Genomic DNA, 14,919 nt, shown 5'->3' with positions numbered 1-14,919 from the left:
CTAAACGGCCCATCCCGGAGTCTAGGTATTTTTTATTTCAACCATTTATTGAGGGCCCCGCAATTTATATGTTTTATTTGGCGAGGCTCATCTCATTTTTATTTAAAAGCCAGTCCTAAAGTAACTACGATTTTCTACTTATTTGTCTTTTAAAATAAAGAAAAGGCCCTAACGAATTAATACTACTAATAACTCATCCATAAAAGCATTATGTCACGATACTGAATCAAATTTAATAACCAAACTAAGATCTCCAGCAGGTTGGGCTTCAAAGCAGCCCCAAAGGAGGTATTATTTAACTATAAGAGAGGGAGAGGGCTATCCAGCGCTGGGCCTTAAGCAGAGTCGGGCCCAAGTCTGGTTTGAGCAGAAGCAGTTACGCTTGGGGCCTTAGAGGAGCCCAAATCTCTTACTAATTTTATTTGCATCTTGGTTTATTGATTCACTCATGACTGCCTTCATTATCCGCCAACACACAATCAACTCTAAATTCAAACTAACATGCTACCCTCTGAATCCAATTATCTTGCACATATTCAACTGATTTATACGTGGTTAACCAAACATGTTAAAGTCTTATGAATTTCTGCGCGTGGATTAAATCTGTAAATGAAGCAATTAGATTAACTAGCGTATGAACAATTACACTAATATAATTAATTGAAATTGGACTTTAACTCTAATGAACACTAATATCCTATGGTCAAAACAGTGAATTAACCATTAACCAACAAGTAAAAAATAGAAACTAAAATATAATTCATGTCAAATACACAATCATGCATCGAAGTCAAATATGAATCACAAAGAATCGAAATTAGTTCTAAGAAAACTGGACAGAAAATAAAAAATCGAATTTAACTAAACTACTCAATAAAAGTAAAAATCAAAGAACTGACCACTGGATTAAACCAACAACATCAAAAATTAAAACAAAACTAAACTAAAAATCAGAAATAGTGCAGGCAGAATCAACCAAAAACGAACATTAAACTAGAAATCAAAAATCATGAGAAAAAAAAATCAAACAAGGAAGAAAGAAAGAACAGAAAACTCACTGATATATAACTTCTACAGTCCTGCCGCTTCTCAGATTTAAAATTCGAACCACTCCGGTGAAATTCGAATGCTACTGACGATGGATTCAACATGGGGGAAGTGAGGGGGTCATATGATGTCAATTTGGTGAGATTTGGAGGATTTAGGGTTTAGACCGGATTTTCGATTTGATATTTGAGGAGTTTGGTGAGGATTCGAGGGACGGGGTTTGGGGTTTGGGGAGAGGAGAGGAGAGGAAGGCGGTTCAAGGGTGTTAATTTGGACGGATTTGGGTGATCGCCGCCGCTAGGGGATCTTGTGGTGGCGCTAGGGTTCATGTCTTAGATTTAAGATTCGAGGTGCTGGGCTGGGTTTCGAGGAAAAGTGTTTGGATAATCGGAATGGGGAGGTTGAGGAGGGGTTATGGTGTAATTTTGGTGGCATTTGGTGGTTCTCCGCCGCCGTGGACGATTTCCGGCGGCGGAGCTAAGCGGAGCTGGCGAGGTTTCTATGGGGGGGGGGCGTGGGGGTTGAGAGAGACGATGGCTTGGGGTAGGGGGGCTCCGACCGTTATATATCTTTGATCGTGGACTTCCTGTCTGTTGGATCAATAATCATCAATGGTCAAGATTAGAACTTAACCAAACGACGTCGTTTGGCTGGGCGTGGGGAATGGACTGGATCGAGGATTTGGGCTGGACGGGGTGCGTATGGTTTGGGCCAGGTTTGTTTTCTCTTTTCTTTTATTTATTTTTTGTTTTCATTTTTAGTATATATATATTTTTTTGTATTTTCTCTGATTTTTATAAAATCAAAGATAAAAATGAAACCTAGTTCATTTCCNTTAACATAATCTAATTAAACTGAAACAAACCTTAAAAATTCGAATAGGGCCAAAACAGTGTCAATTCAAGACTTATCAAGACAGATTAACCAAGTATTAAACTAAGAATTAATGCTAAACTAAAAATCAAAGCACACTTAGAATCTAGACGGATCAATTAGGCAAACAGAATTAATCACAAAATCAAAACAAAACATCAGAAAAGAGGTGACCAAAACCAAAACGAAAATCAACCTAGAAATTAGAACTACAACATCAATTCAACAGGAAACTATTGAACAAGGAAGAAAGAACTTGAAATGAACGATCAAACAGACTATATGAAGCAGACTTTGGACGAAATTGAAATTGCAAACAGACTCATGAAGCATTAACTCAAAACTATATGAAAGAAAAAGAAAACAAAACAAATTGAAACAAAACCTTATTGTTAACCTCTAAATTAATCCTAAAACAGAACGAAAGACATACCAAGAAAAACAAATCAGAAAATCTAACCAAAGAGAATCCACAAACAAAAAAAAAAGAAAAAGAAAAGGAAATTAAAGAATAACTCACTGATTTTGCGCTTTAATCTTGTTACTGCTATGCTTCTATTTGGACATCAATTGAAATTGACCTGAGCCTTGGAAAACCCCGAAAAAGGTCCAGACTCTTTGAACCCTAGGTCCAAAATTGGCGGAGTTCCCCTTGGATTTGAAGGGATTTGGCTTGGGATTCAAGACAAGGTGGTCAAGGAGGTTATGGGGTGTTGGTTTGGGAAGGTTTGGTGGTGGTGCCGCCGCCAGGGGATCTTGTGGCGGCGCTAGGGTTCATGTCTTAGATTTAAGATTCGGGGTGTTGGGCTGGGTTTCGAGGAAAAGTGTTTGGATAATCGGAATGGGGAGGTTGGGGAGGGGTTATGGTGTAATTTTGGTGGCATTTGGTGGTTCTCCGCCGCCGTGGACGATTTCCGGCGACGGAGCTAAGCGGAGCCGGCGAGGTTTCTATGGGGGGGGGGGGGGGTTTGAGAGAGACGATGGCTTGGGGTAGGGGGGGCTTCGACTGTTATATATCTTTGATCGTGGACTTCCTGTCCGTTGGATCAATAATCATCAATGGTCAAGATTGGAACTTAACCAAACGACGTCGTTTGGCTGGGCGTGGGGAATGGACTGGATCGAGGATTTGGGCTGGACGGGGTGCGTATGGTTTCTGCCAGGTGTTAAAATGGCCCAATTCATGGGTCTCTGCTGAGACCACATTTGTTATCTATTTTCTTTTATTGTTATTTTCTTTGTTTTAAATTGTTTTCTCTTTTCTTTTATTTATTTTTTGTTTTCATTTTAGTATATATATATATTTTTTGTATTTCTCTGATTTTATAAAATGCAAAGAATAAAAATGAAACCTAGTTCATTGCCAAAACTAAGCGAATTAATTCCTACAAAATTGATTAAATCCTATTAAAAGTAAACTCAACAATTAACAATTAAAAATACAAAAATGGACCATTGTTGTTATTTCTTCATATTTGCTCTAAAACAACTCAATCACTAATTATTCCTAAATGCAAATGTCAAATGTAATTAAATTTTATTTATTTTCATATGAATTAAAATGCACAAATAAATACAAACAATTAACAGAAAATAACACAAAAATTCACAAAATTGCAGAATAATGAAGAAAAATCATTTTGTTTGAATTTTTCGGAGTAATTCACTTAGGGCAAAAATCACGTGCTCACAGCTGCCCCTCTTTGCTCGAGAACACGCAGAGTTCTCGGGCAAAGATAAGTGAGCGGATACGAGCGATTTTTGCCCGTCCGAATACTCCGTGTGAAGCATTTTGAAAACCGTTTGACCGAACCATGCTTCAAAGGTTGCCTACATATTCTTGGCTAAAAAGGAATCAGGTCAGTGTAGTTCTGGAAGGTTTGGTAGCTGGGACTACCAGGGCTGTGATTTCACTGCCGTTGCTGCTGCTACTGCTTGCTGACCTCCTTATTACACCATGTTAAAATATATAAAAAAGCTAGCCTAAGCTATGATCTATGAATTGCAAAAAGGGTCCTATCTATGTCTTCTAACTTGCTCTTTGTTTTGCCTTGAACTTGTATTCTTCCACTGGAATTCTTGCGTTGTTGCCTTGCATTGCGATTGGAGATGTTTTGTCGTTCCTCTGCGTGATGCTAGACTTGTTGAAGTTTGAAATATGTGCCTCTATTCTCCAGGCGGGCTCCTGACTGCTGACGCTTGAAAAGTATCCCCTTGTTCTTCAGGTGGGCTCCTGATTGATGAAGCTTGAAAAGTATTCCCTTGTTCTTCAGGCGGGCTCCTGACTACAACAAAATAGACAAACAAAGAAAAATTTCTGCCCCAGTGTGGTGGCTGGGCGCATCATGTTATCAGATATTAAAATTAACGGATAGAATTTGAATTATACTTCCCTTGTTTTCCAGGCGGGCGCCTGACTACTGAAGCTTGAAAAGTATTCCCTTGTTCTCCAAGTGGGCTCCTGATTGCTGGCCTTGAAAAGTTTTCCCTTGTTCTCCAGGTGGGCTCCTGACTGCTGAACTTGAAAAGTATTCCCTTGTTCTCCAGGTGGGCTCCTGACCGCGACAAAACAAGCAACGAAGATTCTCTGCCCCAGTTTGGTGACTGGGTACAGCATGTTATCAAATATTAAAAGCAAACATTGGAATTTTACTTCCCTTGTTCTCCAGGTGGGCTCCTGACTGCTGAAATTTGAAATATTCCCTTGTTCTCCAGGTGGGCTCCTGATTGCAACGCTTGGAAAGCATTCCCTTGTTCTCCAGGTGGGCTCCTGACTACTGAAGCTTGGAAACTATTCCCTTGTTCTCCAGGTGGGCTCCTTACTGCAACGAATAAAGAAAACAAAGAACATTTCCTGCCCCAGTTTGGTGGCTGGGCACATATGTGAGTGTTAAATTAAATTATTCTACCAACTATTATAAGAATGTGAAAGCTAAGTCCTATTATCCAGGGAGGTCCTGATTACGAACCTAAGTTATATCTTCCAAAGGTGTTACTACCACTACATTTTTTGTCTATAAGGTCTTAAACTACTTCCCATTATCCAGGCCGGTCCTGACAACTTCTAGTTTAAAAAAACAATTTTAACCTAAGCGGACCTTGTTATCTATATCTTGTTATCTAAGTAGACCTTAAAACTATGTCCCATTATCCAGGAAGGTCCTGAAAAATCAAAACTCAAGTCTCATCTTAAGTGTGCCAATTCTACGGCTGAACAGTATCTTGTTACCTAAAGGAGGTCTTAAAACTGTGTCCCATTATTCAGGAGGGACCTGACAACTCCTAATTGAATCCTATCTTAAACAGGCAACTTTGAAACCAACTTATGTTCCTCGGCGTACATTTATGCTAAATTATGCTACTCATGATTGTTTTGAGATTTAAACTAAGTCCCATTTTCCAAGAGGATCCTGAGAGTTTCCAGTCATACCTGTTTGGGTGCTACCTTTCCTTACGGAGGGTTCCTCCAAAATTTCTGCCCCTGTTTCAATCAAAGAAAAATCTTGTCAATTTTAAAAATGGTGGCTAGTTGCTGGCATTCTTGCTAGGTTTATCCCTGCTGCTGGGCTTCACTCTGTCCCGCTCTCCTGGCCTTGCCTTGAATCCCCTCGACTTCCTGACCGAATTTCAACCCCTTGACTCTGATGACCCTAGTGTTCTATCCCATATTGTTGTTTTTTGTGTTTCTGACCCCTCTTTTGAAACTTCGCTTCCTCCCTACAATTATCGATTAATCCACCGATGACACTTCCAGTGGTCATTTATGACTTACTTTGCTTTTGACATCTTTGATATACTCTGGCCCTGTCTGTACAACTAAGAAGCTGGTAGTTAGCCTTGACATTCCTTCCTTTTGTTTTGAACAGAACTGACACTGAAACATCTTAAAGATAGACCTCGAGAGAATGAAATGCAACGACCTCGAGGGTTAAGGATAAAGAGAATCCGAGAACGGATGATTTGTAATGAAGAAAGAAGAGAATGAGACTTATCTGAGTGGAACAGCCATTACCATTGAGTATGCCATGCATTTGGATTAACCATCCCAGTCTATCTAACCAATCAACTTTCGATTGCCACATTTGTTGTTCCGGACTTTCACAACCTGATTTTCACCCAAACCCAAACCTTGCTCGTCCTGCAATGTCTTGAGCAGCTTTTGACCACAGACTTGTCTCATTTGCCTGTTTGAAAAACTCACCTTCGCCTTACGGTGCCCGTGAGGGTTTTTACCAATAAGACTCTCTCATTTTTATCATTCTTTCCTTGCACCGGAGTGTTGCCCCTGACGTGAATCACTTTTACTTGCTCGTATTGGCACTTCCTGAAGATTGATCAAAAGGTCTTTCATTGGACCGTAATGCAGGCTTTTGGATAGGGTTAGAAAGAAAGGGTATCAAAGGCTCTAAAACAATTCAATGTGGGTTCACAACTACAACTTTCGGAATCAACTTTCTTGCACAACCATAACTGCTGCCCCAGTTTCTTTCGTGGGGACTTTTGGGATTTTATTTTGATGTGACTGAACCTCAGGGAGAGGCTGCCTACGTACCCTTTCAGGATCAAGTCAAACGTAGTTCAGGTCATAGAAATTACTTTGTTGTTGCAACATTTCCTTTTTTTCTACTTTCTTTTCTTTCTTTTCATTTCTTTTTCTTTCTTTTCTTTTTCAGTTTTCTTTTTCTTTCCTTTTTTCTTCTTTTGCCTTCTTTTCTTTTTCTTTTTTTTCTTTTTTTTTTCCTTTTCTTTCTGTTGGACTGTGTTTTCTTGCTTCTTCACTGATTTCCCTTGCTTGAGTTCCCAAGTTTCTATTGATTCCGAAAGAGGGGTATGAAAGAAAGTAAATGAGGCTCAAAAGGGGTAACAAAGGATAAAGTGTTTGGATAGCAGAACAAACTGCCTTCGTCATTTCAATCTCAAAATGCCAATTACAATAAAGTACAATTAAACCAAGAAATCATACATAGTATCGCTTGACTGCATCAGAGTTGACAGCCATTTATACACATTTTCCTTCCACATCTGTCAAATATAATGCGCCATTGGACAACACTCTGGTTACAACAAATGGCCCCTGCCAGTTTGGGGCGAACTTTCCTTTTGCCTCAGCCCAATGAGGTAAGATACGCCTCAACACCAACTGTCCTACTTCAAACTTCCGCGGACGCACTTTCTTGTTATATGCTCTTGCCATTCTCTGTTGGTACAACTGACCGTGACATACTGCTGCCAATCTCTTTTCATCAATCAAACTTAGTTGTTCCAAACGGGCTTTGACCCATTCAACATCATCAATTTCCGCCTCGGCGATAATCCGAAGGGACGGGATTTCAACCTCTGCGGGTATTACTGCCTCAGTGCCATACACCAGTGAATAAGGAGTCGCCCCTACTGAAGTGCTGACAGTAGTGCGATAGCCTAAAAGGGCGAAAGGTAACTTTTCATGCCATTGCCTGGACCCTTCTACCATTTTACGAAGTATTTTCTTGATGTTCTTGTTAGCTGCTTCGACCACTCCATTTGCCTTAGGACGATATGGGGTGGAATTCTGGTGCGTGATCTTAAACTGCTGACATGTCTCTGCCATCAAATGACTGTTGAGATTGGCACCATTGTCTGTGATGATTACCTTCGGGATCCCAAACCGACAGATGATATTCGAATGCACAAAATCGACCACTGCCTTCTTGGTCACAGACTTGAAAGTTTTTGCTTCAACCCACTTAGTGAAATAATCAATAGCTACCAGAATAAACCTGTGCCCATTTGATGCCGCTGGCTCTATCGGCCCAATGACATCCATTCCCCAAGCAACGAACGGCCATGGTGCCGACATTGTATGCAATTCAGATGGTAGAGAATGAATCAAATCTCCATGTACCTGACATTGATGACACTTGCGCACGAAACTAATGCAATCCTGTTCCATAGTAAGCCTATAATAACCCGCTCGGAGAATCTTCTTTGCCAATACATATACTCATATGAGGCCCACAAACTCCCGCATGTACCTCGGCCATGATAACTGTAGCCTGTTTAGCATCCATGCATCTCAATAATCCAAGATCTGGGGTTCTCTTGTACAACACCCCTCCACTGAAGAAAAAGCCGCTTGCCAAGCGTCGAATTGCTCTCTTTTGATCCCCTGTAGCTTGTGCTGGATACACTCCCATCCGGAGGTATTCTTTGATATCATGGAACCACGGCTCACCATCAAGTTCTTCTTCCACCATATTACAATAGGCATGCTGATCTCGGACCTGAATTTGTAACGGGTCTACATAAGCCTTGTCTGGATGATGCAACATTGACGCCAAAGTAGCCAAAGCGTCGGCAACCTCATTGTGAATCCTTGGAATATGCCTGAAATCTATTGATTGAAACCGCGGACAAAGTTCATGCAAACACTGCCGGTACGGTATGAGCTTCAAATCTCGTGTCTCCCATTCACCCTAAATCTGGTGTACCAGAAGATCCGAGTCACCCATGACCAAGATTTCCTGGACACCAATGTCTATAGCCAATCTCAAACCCAAGATACACACCTCGTATTCATCCATGTTATTGGTGCAATAGAAACAAAGTTTAGCAGTAACAGGGTAGTGTTGCCCTGTCTCGGAAATCAGTACCGCTCCTGTCTCGACGCCTTTGGCGTTGGCAGCCCCGTCAAAGAACAGTTTCCATCCTGGCTTCTCGACTTGTTCTAATTCTTCAACATGCATTATCTCCTCATCAGGGAAGTATGTTTTCTAAGGTTCATATTCATCATCAACTGGATTTTCGGCCAAATGATCAGCCAGTGCTTGTGCTTTCATTGCAGTCCGGGTCACGTAGACAATATCAAACTCCGTAAGCAAGATTTGCCATTTCGCCAGCCTCCCTGTGGGCATGGGCTTCAGAAAAATGTACTTCAACGGGTCTAACCGAGAGATGTGATAGGTGGTATATGGTGACAAGTAATGTTTCAACTTCTGCGCTACCCAGGTTAAGGCACAACACGTCCTCTCAAGTTGAGTGTACTTCACCTCATATGATGTGAACTTCTTCCTGAGGTAGTAAATCGCCTGCTCTTTCTTTCCTGTGATGTCATGCTGCCCCAGTACACAACCAAAAGAATTATCCAAAACTGTCAGATAAAGGATCAAGGGTCTTCCCGGCTCCAGCGGGACCAACACAGGTGGACTAGCCAAATACTCTTTAATCTTGTCAAATGCTGCTTGACATTCATCCGTCCATCTGACCGCAGCATCTTTCTTTAGCAACTTAAAGATGGGCTCGCAAATCGTTGTGATCTGGGCAATGAACCTGCTAATGTAATTCAACCTGCCAAGCAAACTCATCACCTCTTTCTTGTTCCTTGGCGGTGGTAGCTCCTGAATGGCTTTGATCTTGGACGGGTTTAACTCAATACCGCGCTGACTTACCACAAACCCCAACAACTTCCCAGATGGGACTCCAAACGCACACTTCGCTGGATTAAGTTTGAGGTTGTACCTGCGGAGTCTCTGGAAGAATTTCCTCAAGTCCTTGACATGGTCACATTGTTTCCTCGACTTTATGATCACGTCGTCTACATAGACCTCAATTTCCCGATGTATCATGTCATGGAACATGGTGGTCATCGCCCTCATATACGTTGCCCCTGCGTTCTTCAACCCAAATGGCATGACCCTATAACAATACGTTCCCGAAGGCGTGATGAATGCCGTGTTTTCCACATCCTCCTCATCCATCAAAATCTGGTGATAGCCCGCATATCAATCCACGAAGGAACCAATCTCATGTTTGGCACAATTGTCAATCAATATGTGGATATTTGGTAGTGGGAAGTTGTCTTTTGGACTCGCCTTATTGAGGTCATGGTAATCTAAGCACACTCTGGTCTTTCCATCCTTCTTTTGCACAGGCACAACATTGGCTAACCAGGTGGGATACCGCGTGACCCGGATGACCTTTGCCTCAAACTGCTTGGTGACCTCTTCTTTGATTTTCACACTAATGTCCGTTTTAAATTTCCTTAGCTTCTGCTTGACAGGAGGGCATGCTGGGTCAGTGGGCGATTTGTGGACCACCAAATTAGTGCTTAAACCTGGCATGTCGTCATATGACCATGCAAAAACATCTTTGTACTCAAACAGTGCTTTAATTATCTCTTATTTGAGCTGTGGTTCCAAATGGACACTTATTTTTGTTTCCCGCACATGCTCCCGATCCCCTAAATTGATTGCCTCTGTGTCAAGATTAGGTTTGGGTTTTTCTTCAAAATGGCTTAATTCTTTACTGATTTCCTCAAAAGCTTCCTCATCATCATATTCTATTTCGTCATCACACTCAATTTCTTGTATTATTATGTCTGAGTTAGATTGGCATTTAAGACTGGGCTGAAGACTCCTCATGCATGACACATCACTGAAACCAGCGTAAAAGGGACTGTACAAGAAAGAAAAGAAAGACAAAAATAAAAACTATCAGGAATGAAAAATGAGGAAAATTGCATTTCATTAATATTTAAGATAACAAGGTTTAACTCATCCAAACGGACGGAACATAGCATCCGAATTACAACCTTGGAAATAATCCAGATTAAACTGAAAGGAAATCAAAACTAACTACCAAGACTCCCTCCGGGTAGGAAGGGGAGTTGCTTCCCAATTGTTAAGCTTTGCCTGGGGCCCCACGAACTGAACATCTGCCTTGCTTGGACTTTCTCCGGCCTCCAATACATTCACTTATCAAACAGCTTTTCAAACCTCTTAATCAGCATCAACCACACCACTGGGCATTTCTGTTGCTAGGCGCTTCTTAGTACCAGGCCTGACAAAGGAATGGGAAAGGCGGGGAACAGGTTTTGGAAGGGTCCATGCTTTCTTTTTCACTTTTCTAGCTCGCCTTATGTCTGCAACAGTGGGCTTGAAACCTAAACCAAAAGTATCCAGGTTTTCAAGAAGGGATACGGGCTGTACGATGCCTTGTAAAGAAGCACCCAAGCCTTTTCCAGGTACAAATCCGTTCTTCAGCATTTCCGACGCAACCATGACGGATGCAGCAGCTACCTTTGGCACTAGAATACACTTCCCTTCCGGGATCTTTTCAACCGATACCGTATCAAAGACTTGATAAACCCATGGGCCTTTGTCATCCTCNCTCCTGACTGCTGACTTGAAATGTATTCCCTTGTTCTCCAGGCGGGCTCCTGATTGCTGAACTTGAAAAGCATTCCCTTGTTCTCCAGGTGGGCTCCTGACTGCAACAAAACAAGCAAAGAATTTTTTTTGCCCCAGTTTGGTGACTAGGTACAGCATGTTATCAAATATTAAAAGCTAAAATTGGAATTGTACTTCCCTTGTTCTCCAGGTGGGCTCCTGACTACTGAAACTTGAAATATTCCCTTGTTCTCCAGGTGGGCTCCTGACTGCAACGCTTGGAAAGTATTCCCTTGTTCTCCAGGTGGGCTCCTGACTGCTGAAGCTTGGAAAGTATTCCCTTGTTCTCCAGGTGGGCTCCTGACTGCAAAAAATAAAGAAAACAAAGAACATTTCCTGCCCCAGTTTGGTGGCTGGGCACAAATGTGAGTGTTAAATTGAATTATTCTACCAACTATTATAAGAATGTGAAAGCTAAGTCCTACTATCCAGGGAGGTCCTGATTACGAACCTAAGTTATATCTTCTAAAGGTATTACTTCCACTACATTTGTTGTCTAAAAGGTCTTAAACTACTTCCCATTATCCAGGCGGGTCCTGACAACTTCTAGTTAAAAAAAAATAGTTTTAACCTAAGCAGACCTTGTTATCTATATCTTGTTATCTAAGCAGACCTTAAAACTACGTCCCATTATCCAGGAGGATCCTGAAAATCAAGATTCAAGTCTCATCTTAAGTGTGCCAATTCTACGACTGAATTATACTATCCTACAACAGTATCTTGTTACCTAAAGGAGACCTTAAAACTGTGTCCCATTATTCAGGAGGGTCCTGACAACTCCTAATTGAATCCTATCTTAGACAACCTATGTTCTTTGGGATACATTTGTGCTAGATTATGCTACTCATGATTGTTTTGAAATTTAAACTAAGTCCCATTTTCCAGGAGGGTCCTAAGAGTTTCCAGTCATACCTGTTTGGGTGCTACCTTTCCTTACGGAGGGTTTCTCCGAAATGAACAAAATTTCTGCCCCTTTTCAATCAAAGAAAAATCTTGTCAATTTTAAAAATGGTGGCTAGTTGCTGGCATTCTTGCTAGGTACATCCCTGCTGCTGAGCTTCACTCCGTCCCGCTTTCCTGGACTTGCCTTGAATCCCTCTCGACTTCATGATCGAATTTCAACCCTTTGACTCTGATGACCCAAGTGTTCTATCCCATATTGTTGTTTTTGTGTTTCTGACCCCTCTTTTGAAACTTCGCTTCTTCCCCACAATTATCCGACTAATCCACCGATGAAACTTCCAGTGGTCCTTTATGCCTTATTTTGCTTTTTGACATCTTTGATATACTCTGGCCCTGTCTGTACAACTAGGAAGCTGGTAGTTAGCTTTGACATTCCTTCCTTTTGTTTCGAACAGAACTGACACTGAAACATCTTAAAGATAGACCTCGAAAGAATGAAATGCAATGACCTCGAGGGTTAAGGATAAAGAGAATCCGAGAACGGATGATTTGTAATGAAGAAAGAATAAAATGAGACTTATCTGAGTGGAACTGCTGGTACCATTGAGCATGCCATGCATTTTGGATTAACCAGCCCAGTCTGTCTAACCGATCAACTTTCGATTGCCACATTTGTTGTTCCGAACTTTCATAACTTGATTTCTACCCAAACCCAAACCTTGCTCGTTTTGCAATGTCTTGAGCAGTTTTTGTCTACAGACTTGTCTCCTTGGCCTGTCTGAAAAACTCACCTTCGCCTTACGATGCCCGTGAGGGTTTTCACCAATAAGACTCTCTCATTTTTGATTTCTCTCAACTCACTTCGCCTTACGGTGCCCGTGAGGGTTTTCACCAATAAGACTCTCTCATTTTTTATTTCTTTCAACTCGCTTCGCCTTACGGTGCCCGTGAGGGTTTTCACCAATAAGACTCTATCATTTTTATCATTTTTTCTTGCACCGGAGTGTTGCCCCTGACGTGAATCACTTTTACTTGCTCGTATTGGCACTTCCAGAAGATTGATCAGAAGGTCTTTCTTTGGACCGTAATGCAGGCTTTTGGACAGGGTTAGAAAGAGAGGGTATCAAAGGCTCTAAAATAATTCGACGTGGGTTCGATACTATAACTTTCGGAATCAAATTTCTTGCACAACCACAACTGCTGCCCCAGTTTCTTTCGTGGGGACTTTTGGGATTTTGTTTTGATATGACTGAACCCTAGGGGGGAGGCTGCCTACGTACCCTTTCGGGATCAAGTCAAACATAGTTCAGGGCATAGAAATTACTTTGTTGTTGCAATTTTTCCTTTTCTTCTACTTTCTTTTCTTTCTTTTCATTTCTTTTCCTTTCTTTTCTTTTTCATTTTTTTTTCTTTTTTTTTCTTTTTGCCTTCTTTTTTTTTCTTTTCTTTTCTTCTTCTTTTCCTTTTCTTTCTGTGGGACTGTGTTTTCTTGTTTCTTCACTGATTTTCCTTGCTCGAGCTTTCGAGTTGTTATTGATTCTGAAAGAGGGGTACGAAAGAAAGTAAATGAGGCTCAAAGGGATAACAAATGATAAAGTGTTTGGATAGCAGAACAAAATGCCTTCGTCATTTCAATCTCAAAAATATGCCAAATACAATAAAGTACAATTAAACCGAGAAATCATACATAGTATCGCTTGACTGCATCAGAGTTGATAGCCATTTCTACACATTTTCCTTCCACATCTGTCAAATATAATGCGCCATTGGACAACACTCTGGTTACATCAAATGGCCCCTGCCAGTTCGGGGCGAACTTTCCTTTCGCTTCAGCCCAATGAGGTAAGATACGCCTCAACACCAGTTGCCCTACTTCAAACTTCCGCGGACGCACTTTCTTGTTATATGCTCTTGCCATTCTCTGTTGGTACAACTAACCGTGACATACTGCTGCCAATCTCATTTCATCAATCAAACTTAGTTGTTCCAAGCGGGCTTTGACCCATTCAACATCATCAATTTCCGCCTCAGCGATAATCCGAAGGGACGGTATTTCAACCTCTGCGGGTATTACTGCTTCAGTGCCATACACCAGTGAATAAGGAGTCGCCCCTACTGAAGTGCGGACAGTAGTGCGATAGCCTAAAAGGGCAAAAGGTAACTTCTCATGCCATTGCCTGGACCCCTCTACCATTTTCCGAAGTATTTTCTTGATGTTCTTGTTAGCTGCTTCGACTGCTCCATTCGCCTTAGGACGATATGGGGTGGAATTGTGGTGCGTAATCTTAAACTGCTGATATGTCTCTGCCATCAAATGACTGTTGAGGTTGGCACCATTGTCTGTGATGATTACCTTCGGGATCCCAAACCGACAGATGATATTCGAATGCACAAAATCGACCACTGCCTTCTTGGTCACAGACTTGAAAGTTTTTGCTTCAACCCACTTAGTGAAATAATCAATAGCTACCAGAATGAACCTGTGCCCATTTGACGCCGCTGGCTCGATCGGCCCAATGACATCCATTCCCCAAGCAACGAACGGCCATGGTGCCGACATTGTATGCAATTCAGATGGTGGAGAATGACTCAAATCTCCATGTACCTGACATTGATGACACTTGCGTACGAAGCTGATGCAATCCCGTTCCATAGTAAGCCAATAATAACCCGCTCGGAGAATCTTCTTTGCCAATACATATCCACTCATATGAGGCCCACAAACTCCCGCATGTACCTTGGCCATGATAACTGTAGCTTGTTTAGTATCCATGCATCTCAGTAATCCAAGATCTGGGTTCTCTTGTACAACACTCCTCCACTGAAGAAAAAGCCACTTGCCAAGCGTCGAATTGCTCTCTTTTGACTCCCCTGTAGCTTGTGTTGGGTATAC

Source organism: Nicotiana attenuata, unplaced genomic scaffold, assembly GCF_001879085.1.
Source record: "Nicotiana attenuata strain UT unplaced genomic scaffold, NIATTr2, whole genome shotgun sequence".
Lineage (NCBI taxonomy): Eukaryota > Viridiplantae > Streptophyta > Magnoliopsida > Solanales > Solanaceae > Nicotiana > Nicotiana attenuata.
The sequence above is the reverse complement of the archived record's forward strand: the minus strand, read 5'-3'. Positions refer to the sequence as shown.